The sequence below is a fragment of the Apis laboriosa genome, unplaced genomic scaffold (genome assembly GCF_014066325.1).
Source record: "Apis laboriosa isolate Shangri-la unplaced genomic scaffold, ASM1406632v1 scaffold28_cov147, whole genome shotgun sequence".
In the NCBI taxonomy this organism is placed as follows: Eukaryota; Metazoa; Arthropoda; class Insecta; order Hymenoptera; family Apidae; genus Apis; species Apis laboriosa.
The window spans coordinates 1,058,541-1,070,818 of NW_025222687.1; the positions used below are offsets into that span (position 1 = coordinate 1,058,541).

General features: G+C 33.5%; 2 long non-coding RNA genes across 3 annotated transcripts; both read left to right on the top strand.

Annotated features, from left to right (window-relative positions):
• Positions 1 to 19: 19 nt before the first annotated feature.
• LOC122714248 lies at positions 20 to 4,033 on the top strand. Of its 2 annotated transcripts, XR_006346602.1 has the most exons (5): positions 20 to 154; positions 408 to 574; positions 2,606 to 2,995; positions 3,347 to 3,513; positions 3,905 to 4,033. It is a non-coding gene; the product is annotated as an uncharacterized LOC122714248 (long non-coding RNA). The 2 variants fall into 2 exon arrangements; XR_006346601.1 differs by lacking the exons at positions 20 to 154; positions 408 to 574 and adding an exon at positions 686 to 804.
• A 1,425-nt stretch (positions 4,034 to 5,458) lies between these two features.
• Positions 5,459 to 7,626, top strand: LOC122714249. The gene is made up of 3 exons (XR_006346603.1): positions 5,459 to 6,118; positions 6,455 to 6,605; positions 6,675 to 7,626. It is a non-coding gene; the product is annotated as an uncharacterized LOC122714249 (long non-coding RNA).
• The last annotated feature ends 4,652 nt before the right edge of the window (positions 7,627 to 12,278 follow it).

A 12,278-nucleotide genomic window follows, 5' to 3' on the forward strand; every position in this document is an offset into this window, starting at 1 on the left:
TATCACTGTCTGTTGCGTTCGCCTCGTTACGAGGGGATGAAGGGACTGTGTATGGTTCTGGTTCAATCATGTTTCACGCAACGTCGCTGATACATACGATCAACTGTCAAGTGGGGAAAGCGGTAATACCTGAAAGACGGAAATAGATGTAAATGTAGGAATATAATACGTAATACGTTGCCAAGTATATTTTCTTAAGTTTTGAAATTTTTTTGATTTGTAGTATGTTAATCTATAATTATTAGCGAATTTTCAATTTGCATGAATAAATATTGATTATTTTAATATTATAAAAAGAAACGTGAATATATCATCGAATAAATTTTGAAGTGACGAATATAATATATATATATAATTAATATATATAATATATATAATTATTTTAATTAAAAAATCTTATATTTCAGAGAAACATATTATGTATCTTCGTTTTGTCGTCGAAACAATTATAATTACATATAATAACCTAAATCAATGATGTTAATAAAAACAGATTAATTAATATTTGAGTTTAACGAAGCAAGTTCTTTGAGTCGCATGCATTTTATCTATAAAGGATCGATTAGAATGTTAGGTAAAAATATTCTAATTATTTTTCTGATATATATGTTTTTTGATGCGTAATACGTTATCTTGTAAATCGTAGAAAAACATTGTGTGCGCACGCATCTAGTATGTGTCGCTTCGATCTCCTACCTGCTGTTATTTGAGCTTTCTGTAATCGTTATTATCTAGCAGTGTGTCAATATTATGATTAATGATCGGTCGCGTTCTTCCAACGGCCATTCTCACATTTCTACTTCCGTATGTTATATATTCGCAATTATTCCTGACACAATTTTCACGATTAATTATAGGCAATGTGCATACAAACAAGTAGTTGCGAGAACTTTTTGCCTCTGCATATTTTAACATAAATGTCGTTTCATTTTTATTAGAAATTATGTAGGCAATTTGTAGGCGTTAATAACTGAATATATATTCGTTCTGATTTTTTTACTCTTTTTATCTTTTTAATATAAATTCTTAACTTTAAGAATTTTTAAGAATCTTTTTTAATATATTTTTAAAATTAGAATTCGTAATGATTGATAATAGGATATTAATGCGTTGTTATTATAAACAAAATAATACATTTATATTAATAGATTATTTAATTATTTATAATTTTTTGCAGGAATTTTTACATCAAAATATTTAAAGAAGCTTTGAATTGCTATGTGATATTTTTTTCGTCTATACATGATAAATGAAATTATTTAATCTGATAAATCTAATATCTAATATCTAATATTTAAATCTGATTTATTTTTTAATTTATTTTAAACGGTACAAGTTTCTTACATAACATTCTAAATTATAATATTTCATAAAACATTAGAAAGTCTATTCAAATCATATTTTTCTTATTTATACTATATTATATATTACATTTATTATTACATTTACATATGATATATTTATACATTGCATTTATCTATGGATTAGCAATTATCATAAACCTATTTGAATATATATATATAAAATAATTATTCTTGTATAATTGTAACAATTATCTAAATTAGAATTATCATTGATAAAGATGAAATAAATGATGCAGAAATTTCTGAATTTCTAGATAAATGAATTATAAGATTCAAGATGTTTGCAATGCTTGATTTTTTATGATATTTATATAAGTAAGTAATAACATTAATTAAACAATGTTCCGGTAACGTGATTTTTCAGAGTAACAAAAAAAAAAGAAAAAATTGAATAATCATCATATTGACTGGAATGGCTCATACGTAACGCTACTACTGGCACGTGACCTCGTTGTCTTAATCTAGCCCAGTCGTCGGTCGTCGTACTCTTCGTAATCTTTCTGATCGGTTGTACGCAGAAGCGCCTCTAGCGAAAAAAGTCTGATCAGAAATCGTTCCAGTATTTCACGATGTAATTCGTTTCACGTTCGCGCATTCCATCTGGCGGTTGAAGAAAAAAAGAAAGAAAGAAAGAAAAAAAAAGAAGAATAACGAAAAGGATTATGCACCGACTTTCCATTCTTTATGGAATGCAATTTCATGATACGAACTTTCTATGCTCTTCTGCACCTCTCACTCGACTCCACCCATCCGGCTGATTATCATTTTCGATAAATTCTTCTCTCTTTATGGTCTATTTATATATATATCTAGGGGAACATCTCGAGTGATTGATTTCTTTCAATTTTTCCACGAATCTTTATTATTTATTTCGTTTACCTTATTTTCTTCGTTACACCATTTTTACGCTAGTTCCCAGGATCGCGTGTGCCTTTCTTACTTAAATGAGTATATAGTAACTTTAATTGTAAAACACGTTCCTCCGTGAAATTGGTCATCTTTCTACGGGAAAATTACTACCTTTCCTTAATCCAATGGAATAATAGGATTCCTGTTCTTTATTACATAAAAGTATAACGTTGCAACAAATGTATATACAATAAAATTTAAATAACAAGAGTTTTCATAGAAGTTTACGTTTACGATAAAAGTGATTGGAATGAAAATATTTCTACAAACATTCCATATTAAACACTTGAATTTACCTAGAATTATCTTCATCAACGTCTTTCAAATTTCAGTTTCCACGTTTTGAAGAAGAAATCATGAAACGAAACCTTATCTTGAACCGAAGTGTCACGCTACAAAACAGAAACATCGGAGGCGTTCCACGATGTTTACCATCGGATGAAACGGCAAACGGACACCGAATCGGCGTGGAATCGAATGAGATAAAAGGCAAGTGGAAGTCGGATGGGTGTTCCGTCCAGACGACATCGCCCCGTCTTCGACTCGTTTCTTGTCACACACGGCCCGAGTAGCGTACGCTCGCGTGTGCGCGGCACACGGATACACACGGCTGGAACAGCCGTGCAACACACACACGTACAGGAGTCGAGGAACGCAGATCGCTAGAGGCGCTGTTCCGCTGACCTACTCTACGATTATCGCTCGGCTATAGCCCGGTGCAGGTGCGTGTGCGTTAACTAGCGTTGCCAACTATACCTCCTCGAGGAAAGGAGGACGCGGTGCGGGGACGTAATCAAATAAACATTTTCGGTCCTTTTACCGATTTCTTCTCCAACTCCCGATCTCTTTTCCACCGAAAAGTAATTACACTCCCGAAGAATTATATTTTTTTTTTTCATATGCTTTTTATTTATTGCAGGATTCCTTGATTCGATAATATTAATCTTTTTCTTTGTTGAAAAAGGTTTCGTAGGTTTGAAAATTTCATTATCTCGTGAAACTTCCTCGCATAATATATTTCTGTTTCATTCTGTTAATACAACATTTTCGATCGTTATATCAACCAATTGCAGGGAGTTTATTCATTTATCAACGCAAATGGACGTGCCTCCGATGTTTTAAACAACGTCTAATTTCATCTTGTAATTGGTCAGACGCAACGAGGACGTAGTCATTGATTGAATCTAATCAATGATCGTTAGTGGTCGCGAGCAATGGTCTTATACACAGGCGGTATAAGGTATAGTCACGAATAATGTATGAGTATTCTTGATATTATTCATAGATATTAGGATATATAGATTTTCTTGGGCAATAATTTATAACTAATAATAATCGTAATTTAAATATCAATGTAATAGATATCGATATAAACCAATATATCGATCATTTAATAATTAGTTATAAATTGTGGAACGTAAATTTATCTTTTTTAAATTTTTTAAATTTTATATTATCCGATCAAACAACTCGTAATTTATTTGTTAAAAATTCATTTTAATCGACGCCAAAGTTAAATTATTTACGAAAAAATTTCATAAATAATAATATAAAATAATCAGAAATATTTATTCTGAATGTATTTTTTAAATTATAAAAAAAATTAATGCACACATATATATATGTTTCAGTATTCCTTGAGAAAAAATTTATAAAAATCTATCAGGGATCGAATCAGGAATTAATTAGAATGTTTTACTTACTATCTATCTACTCTACATAACCGAACGTTCAAAAGTATTATAAAACGTATATATATATATACCACGAGAGAAGCGAGGAGAGAAGAGATCTCTATCTTATTTACGAAAAGATTTCGTAAAACAATTAGAAATATTTATTCTGAATGTATCTTTTAAATTATAAAAAAAATAAATGCATACACATATATATGTTTCAGTATTCCTTGGGAAGATTAACCCGAAGAGAAATGATTAATCGAGCGAAATTTTATATATATATATATATGGAAGATAATGATATGGGAAAAAATTTATAAAAACCTATCAAGGATCGAATATAGAAAAATAACGAATCAGGAATTAATTAGGATATTTTACTTACTATCTATCTACTCTACATAACCGAGCGTTCAAAAGTATTATAAAACGCATATATATATATATACCACGAGAGAAACGAGGAGAGAAGAGACCTCTATCTCAACATCCGTATTCTTCTATCTGCACTCATTTTTATCATACGCCTTCACGGCTCATCATCGGATTAGCATTAATAAACGAATCTCGACCGTGCAAGTCTCCGCGAAGGTCGATGATTTCTGGCAAGTATCCGCGGCGAAAGTATGGCAGATCAATTTCGCGATCGAGCCGCCACGCGATGCGTGACCGACTCGAAAGCGAGCATGTTTTCTTCCTCGATCTTTGCGATCTTCTTTAATCTGATCTATCTTCCTCTTTTTTTTTTTTTTGCCCGTGTGCACCAATGTCTACCCCGTTTTTCTCCAATCTCGCCTCTGGACACGTACGGCTTACTCCGTTTCCATCTCCGAGAGCTGACAGAGACGGTTCTGAAAACTTTCTAGCGGGCAAAAAGTCGTCCCATTCGAATGCTCGTTGGAAATTCGGCAGTGTGTTTTTACATCGAGTTGCGGTATAACGAACAGCTCGGTGCACATGGTAGACGTAAAAGGTTTGCTTCTCTTTTTCTTTTTTTTTTTTTTTTTTTTGGAGAGAGGAAAGGGGGAATTTATTGAATTAAGGTGACCTCCTTTTCATTATGATACATCGTCGTTGTCTATTTTGCATTTTTCGTTTCAGATTTGTTGAGGAGTTTTTAAATTTATACGGACAACTTATGTACGGATAAATATCTGTGTAATAACGTTATTTCTCAAGTAAACGAAAATGTTTCCTAAGCTCAAGTAAACTCTTATTAATTACATCATAGTTCATGGTATATTTAGTTTATTATTAACATTTATAACATTAATTCCGCAATCATGTTTATAAATATGGGAAAAGAAAACTTTAAAAGATAAAACTCTTCCATATTATTTGATGACGTCTCCGCGTCATCCGAACGAAATAGAGAACGATAAAATTTAATACGTTACACAAGTTCTACATTACATACGTTGGATAATAGATATCGTTATTGTTATACATTTAGATAAAATTACACCATTAAGAAAACCTCGTATCGTTGTGCAATGTAAACGTGTTACAGAGTATATTTTCAAACGTGCCCCTATATAAACGTGTTTCGAGCATATTTTCAAACATATGTTTCATAATGCGTCACGACTTTTTTATGTCGTGTCATCGTATTTTCTCCACTACTAGAATTATCTCTCTGCAATATCTTACCGCGTGTAATAAAATAAAATATTACGATGACCAACATTGTGATGGCCAACGCATCGAATATTATTATCTAAATCGTTTTCGCAAAAAAATACGAGAGAAGAGGACAATGATTCGATAAATAATTCTAAGTAACTTCGTCGGTTTGGAAAGAGGTATTACAGTGCGCGTTATTTAATCCGCTGGCGTCCATCGCGCAGAAAATAGACCGTGTCGACGAGCGCGCTATTAATAGATCGTTTTTTTGGACAAGTGTCGTAAAGATATCGCCGGACCGTTGCCAAATTACAAGCAGCATGATTTGTCGCGAAACAAAATTTCCAGGGCACGAAGGCCGACGAAGAAACTTGGCACGCGAATTCTCACCGCGAGTATGAATGATAAAATATTAATAGAAACGTGCGCAGAGTCGAGCGGGGAACGGTAGCCGTAGTTGATGTTTTCCAGAATTGAAAAGCAACCTTGACCCACTGGGAGGAGGCCACGTGCAGTTGTGCTATCGGGAAGTCGTACTTCGCGGTATGTATCTTTTCGGAATTATCTTGTTTATCGATTTCCTTTTTTATTATTCGATTTAAGCGAGTGACAATAAGGGATCGGCATTCTTATGTTCTGCATAACGATGAACGGAATGATGTAATCCGATCCTCTTATTATGAATTCCGCTCATCGCTACGCTCCTTTTTTTTTTCTTTTTTTCTCGTCCCTCGTTTTTCGCTTTTTCGCCCGTAAAAGGATGTTTACAAATCTAAACAAGCAAAATGTTATGAATTTTATTTGATTCGCAAAAAAATTGACGGGCTCTCTCATTTTATCCTCGTTTGCATATCTAAAAAGTCGTTGAATAAATCATAGGATAATCTTGGCGCGCTAATGGAATGATGGAGAGTTTAGAGTGGAAAGGAAGGAAGAGAGGCGTGAATTCCAAGGTATCCAAGAACGGTGACCCCGCTATAATAGGGGAAAGGGAAGTGTATAGAAATACCAGGATCATCAATAAGGTCACGTAAGTTAATAAATACGTTTATCTCGATATCTTTTTGCCAGAATTAAAATTTTCTTTTTCTATTCACAGCGTTTCGATCGAGAAGCATCGAGTCACGATTTTCAGGATCGTTGGACGATCGATCGTTTGGCAAGATCACCTACCACCGCTGTTACCTAGATTTTTCGCCCGTTCTTTCCAAGAAACGATTCCCCCTGTTGGTAAACGGATCACTAAGGCGACAGCCGTCGTTTTATTTCCCATCCCGGGAGACAGGCAGTGTCAATCGAAACGGAGTCGAATCGAGTATACTCGCTCGATGGAAGCGCACCGGCAGCAGCGTGGCTCGGGAGTATGGACCTTGCGAGCGGTCAAAGTCGTGGCCTACTTCACTTCCTGCCTTCGAAACTTTCTCCTCGTGGCGTCGTTTCGTGCGTTCACGAGTGCCAAGGCCTAGCGATGGGATCAAGTTCAACGCTTGCTCCCAACGTATATAAATAATTTCTCGATCGAAGGATCACGCGAATCCATCCTTCCCAACTTCATCCGCGGTTTCTGCGTCGAAATTACATACGGAATGGAAACTCTTCGAAACTCTCTCGACGAATTTCCAGATATTGAAATATCCTTTTCTGGACGATATCGTCACATTTAGATTTTCGAAAACAGTCAAATTCGAATTATTCGCAACACGAATAAATCCCATCGTCATTGTTAAGCGTCTCCTTCGATTCGATCTATAATTTTTTTTCTTTCCTTCTATTTCTTCCTTCTTCTTCTCGATACTCGATCATCGAGTCGACACGCCTAATTATTTCATATTCACCATTTATTTTGTTTGAGGCAATCTGGATGATTATGGAAGACTTGATAAATCTGTCGGATTTTAAGAATCATTTGGATGTCCAGTTTTGTCATTCGATGAAATAATCGATTCGAGTCTTAAAGAGAAATATTCATTGGAATGAAATTTTGCTCTTATTTTAATATATTTTTTTTCGATTACAAAATTATTCCGCCATTTCAATTCAAAGTTTTTAATTAATTTTTAATTATAACCAAATTCGGTAATTTTTTTGAAACATATATGCTTTCAAGAGTGATTATTCGATTTTAATATATTTTTTTCCGATTGCAAAGGAATAAATAAATTCAATAATATAAGGAATAATAAATTCAATTATTCCGCCATTTCAATTCAAAATTTTTAATTAATTTTTAATTATAATCAAATTCGATAATTTTTTTAAGAGAGATTATTCGATTTTAATATATTTTTTCCGATTGCAAAAAAATAAATAATTCAATTATTCTGCCATTTCAATTCAAAGTTTTTAAAATTCGGTAATTTTTTTGAAACATATACGCTTTCAAGAGAAATTATTCGATTTTAATATATTTTTTTTCGGTTACAGAGAAATAAATAATTCAATTATTCCGCCATTTCAATTCAAAGTTTTTAATTAATTTTTAATTATAACCAAATTCGGTAATTTTTTCAAGAGAGATTATTCGATTTTGATATATTTTTTCCGATTGCAAAAGAATAAATAATTCAATTATTCCGCCATTTCAATTCAAAGTTTTTAATTAATTTTTAATTATAACCAAATTCGGTAATTTTTTTGAAACATATACGCTTTCAAGAGAGATTATTCGATTTTAATATATTTTTTCCAATTGCAAAAGAATAAATAATTCAATTATTCCGCCATTTCAATTCAAAGTTTTTAAATCAAATTCGGTAATTTTTTTGAAACATGTACGCTTTCAAGAGAGATTATTCGATCGTTTCGAAAGCATAGGCCAAGCTTTGATTTTGAAAGCGAATAATTTCAATTCGCACCGATTGGTATTGCGATAATCTTTGCGCAAAAGCAAAGCAAAGTCGAAGAAGAAACGAATTCTTCTGAATTCTCGTGTAGGATGCACAACTAAAAAGTATTATTCGGGACGTTCCATTGGCCGAGTATCCATCGCATCCGAGTATGGGCCACGATCCATAAACCGTGTATACGAACCGTGCACTGAACGCATTATATTTACTTGTTTTGAAAAATTCTGAGCCGCGTAAAATCAATCTCTCGTCTCTGCCCAACCATCTATCTCGCTCCATAGCTCCATATACTCAAGAAAAAAAAAGGAGAAGAATCGAAATGAAATTCGACCCAAGTTTTAAAAAATAATCCGCCAATCGGTTTCGAACGTTACGTCATTACGAAAAACCGAAGAAGAAGGGAGAAAATAATGGGGATAATAAGGGGAATATTAAAAGCCTGCAATTTTTTTTTTTTTTCTTCACCTCGAGTCTACTTTCGTTTATACGCTCCTTTTACATTTGCTCGACTTTCTCTTGCTTAATAAACGCGGTACGTGTCATTTCCAAAATTACTTTTTCCAAGAAACAAGGCCGAGGATCGATAAGTGTTTTCCACCGGCCATATTCTCTTCTCGCCTCTTTTGCTCTCAGCTATGTATATCGAAATTCATTTTCGTATCTCTCCCGCCACGATCGCCATGTTCTGATTACTCGAGGAATCAGAGCGTCCTCTATAGACGGCCGCAGTAGATTAAATTTTAGCAAGTCACCAGTACACGAAACGGGCTACCGATTCATCTAGCGATGTTTCTTGTAATTAGCCACCGGTGAATGGATCCACGGTATCCGGAATATTTTTCTTCGAAGAAGAAGAAGAAGAATAAGCACGATAGAATGCTTCGAATAATGTATATTAAAAACGGATAAAATTCATTTTCAAACGTGTAAAAAAAATTATTGTTTCGATGTGTTAACAGGTATACATTAAAATTTCAAATCCTCTTTTATATATTTATAACGGATTGTTTACGGATTAAATATATAAGCAGACGAATAATCGATAGCAAGTCACGTTTCAATAGTGGAGAAATGTATTCTGTAAATTTTTTAAGAAGCATTTAAATTTTATAACATCTCGAAAATATTTATTTTTTAATTTAAATCGATACGAATAATCGATAAGTTTTTTTTGTTTTGAATTAAACTTAAAGTTAAGTGATTAATAATATTGGAAATTCGCGCAATGTAACGATTCGTCAATGACTTTTAACACGTTCCACATCGTTCACACAGTGATAACAGTCGAACGTATGAAAAGTAGAAACTTTCTACTTTTTTTTTTTTAAACTTTTATATTAAAATTAATTTTAACGTTCACGCACGTGATACATACTCGCCACCTAACGATTTCTTTAATCCATTGATATTTATTATTTATGGATTATCTATTGTTAATAATAATAGTCTTAACTTTAGTTGCCAATTTATTTAACTCGTTTCAATGTTTGAACAATCGGTTATGCAGTATGTCTTCTTACTTAAATTTTATAATTTCCAATTTGTTTAGGCTTATATCTGGCGTAAACATATCTATCGGATAATTTATAGGTCGAGGACATCCCGTGTAGCGAATAGCCATAACATCTTTTTTTAACAAGCATTTTTTCCCCCTTAAAATCTGCCTCTGTCGTAATTTTGTCCGGTTAGCTTCTATTATTCGAAGCCAGTGTCCAGTAAAATTATTATTCCACTCTCTCGAATAATACGATGCTACAACTAATAAATAATATATATTTAATAACGTGTAAAAATCTAATCTCCACGGTGTAATCTCTTGAACGATTCCGTAAAGAAGTTAATCGCAGCCTTGGTTAATGCGCCTGCCAGGAAACGTGTGCGAGGCCTCTCGTTAATCGTGCATAAATTCACGCCGTAAAATTACACGAACATGGCCGTACTACTAGCCATAGTGTTCTCTGCCTGTAAACGGATCTAATGACCGGTGAGTCAGTGATCGTATCCTGTTTCTACGTGTCTTCCAGCACAATCGATTCCGGATGCGGCCTCGCGAAAGCGAGCCTTCGAGAAGCCGATACTATTCTCCTCCTGTGTAACACGTAACTCGAATTCCACGCGGAGAAAAGCTGCGCCACTCCGTCTATTGTGGCCAATGTTGCCAACATTGCGGCGTCTGCTTGTCGGGTGAAATCACTCTATGTTTTGCGCGCGAATTCTCCTTACGTACAAAACTGGACTAATAACCGATTATGAGGATCTTAACGATGATCGTGGTCGTAAAAATCGAGAGAGACAGACGGTGTCTGACGATGTCTTACGACCGTGCGAAAGGGAGCACGATGTAACAATAACCATTCTTTCTTTCTAAAAAGTTTGTGTGTATATATATATATATATATATATATATCTCTTTTTGTACACATCTCTTTGCTTCGACTTTAATTCTACGTGTTACGGCCAATGCGGTAATTCGAGTTCCTTTTTTTCTTTTTTTGTTTTTAATGTTTACATTATTTATTATTCGCTTCGGCTCGTTATAATAATGTCGCACGTAATTTTTTTCGAAATCGATTTTTAATAACGACGTCGTCAAGAATTATATTTATCGATCGGACGAAAAATTGTTAATTATTAAACGAGGAGAAAATATATGCACGGTCGTCATTAACGATATAATTAATAGGATATAAACACAGGTATTATAAGAGCTTAAAATTGAAATACGCGTAAAGCCGGATGAAAGCATTTAACACCGAGTATCTCATACGCTTTCTCTTCTTCATTTGTTACTTCTTAATATTAATTCTTCCGACAACAACGCGCGCGGTACAGTAGGTAGTACCTACTGTTTTGCCTACAAACACCAAACGCCAGCGAAACTATAATTAACATTCTTCCAAGCCCATTTTTTAACCATTACTTTCTCGACAATCTTTCTTAAATACCGTGTAACTATTATTTGTACTAATAATAGAAGAACATAAAGTAAAGAGTAATAAATTTCACTTGCTTTCTATCGTAAATTTATATTTCAATAACTAAAACACATTTTAGTCCGGATGACTTTCTTGCCATTATTTTATTCATTCCGATCGATCGAAATATTATATATACATTATATTCAATGTAATTTTCGATAACGGATAAATTTTGGATCATCAAGATTAGAAATAGGATAGAAAGAAAATTCCTCGTGGAAAACAGTTAAGTCTTCACCCATACCGGAGAAATGTTTCGAACGGGCGTGAATAATTACCAACAGTATGTCCGGTCTACCTCCTTAAGAGCGTCCAGTGAATAAATAATTAAACTTTAACGCAAAACTCGGCGACCGTGGCATTCTTATATCCGTTATTTAAAAGCGGATGTTGGGGAAGAAACCGGATAACGCGTGCTCCTAAACAATCGACGATCATTGTATTATCGAGATTGTTATAATTGCGTAATTCAATTGCGCTTGAGTATCTATTCTATTCTCGAAACAATAAAGAAAAATTAAACGTTAAGAAATTAAGAATTCGCGTTCTCGATATACTTGCTTTTCACAGATATATCGAAAAAATTTTGCACGCCACTTCCTCTCCATTTATACTTTTCCAATGTAAAATCGAAATTTCTTACGGAAGAATATAATCGAAAGAGACGTGGCACGTTGAAAAATGTATAAAATATTGTATACGATGTATAAAAATTGAAAAAAATATAAATGCGATGCGTATACGATGTATAAAATAATAAAAAGATATTAGATAAAAGATAATAAAATATTTACACGTAGTAATAAAAAAATTTAAAAGTGTATATAAAGGTACGATATATGAGAGAATTAAGTATATTTTGTTCATAATTGCGCAAAG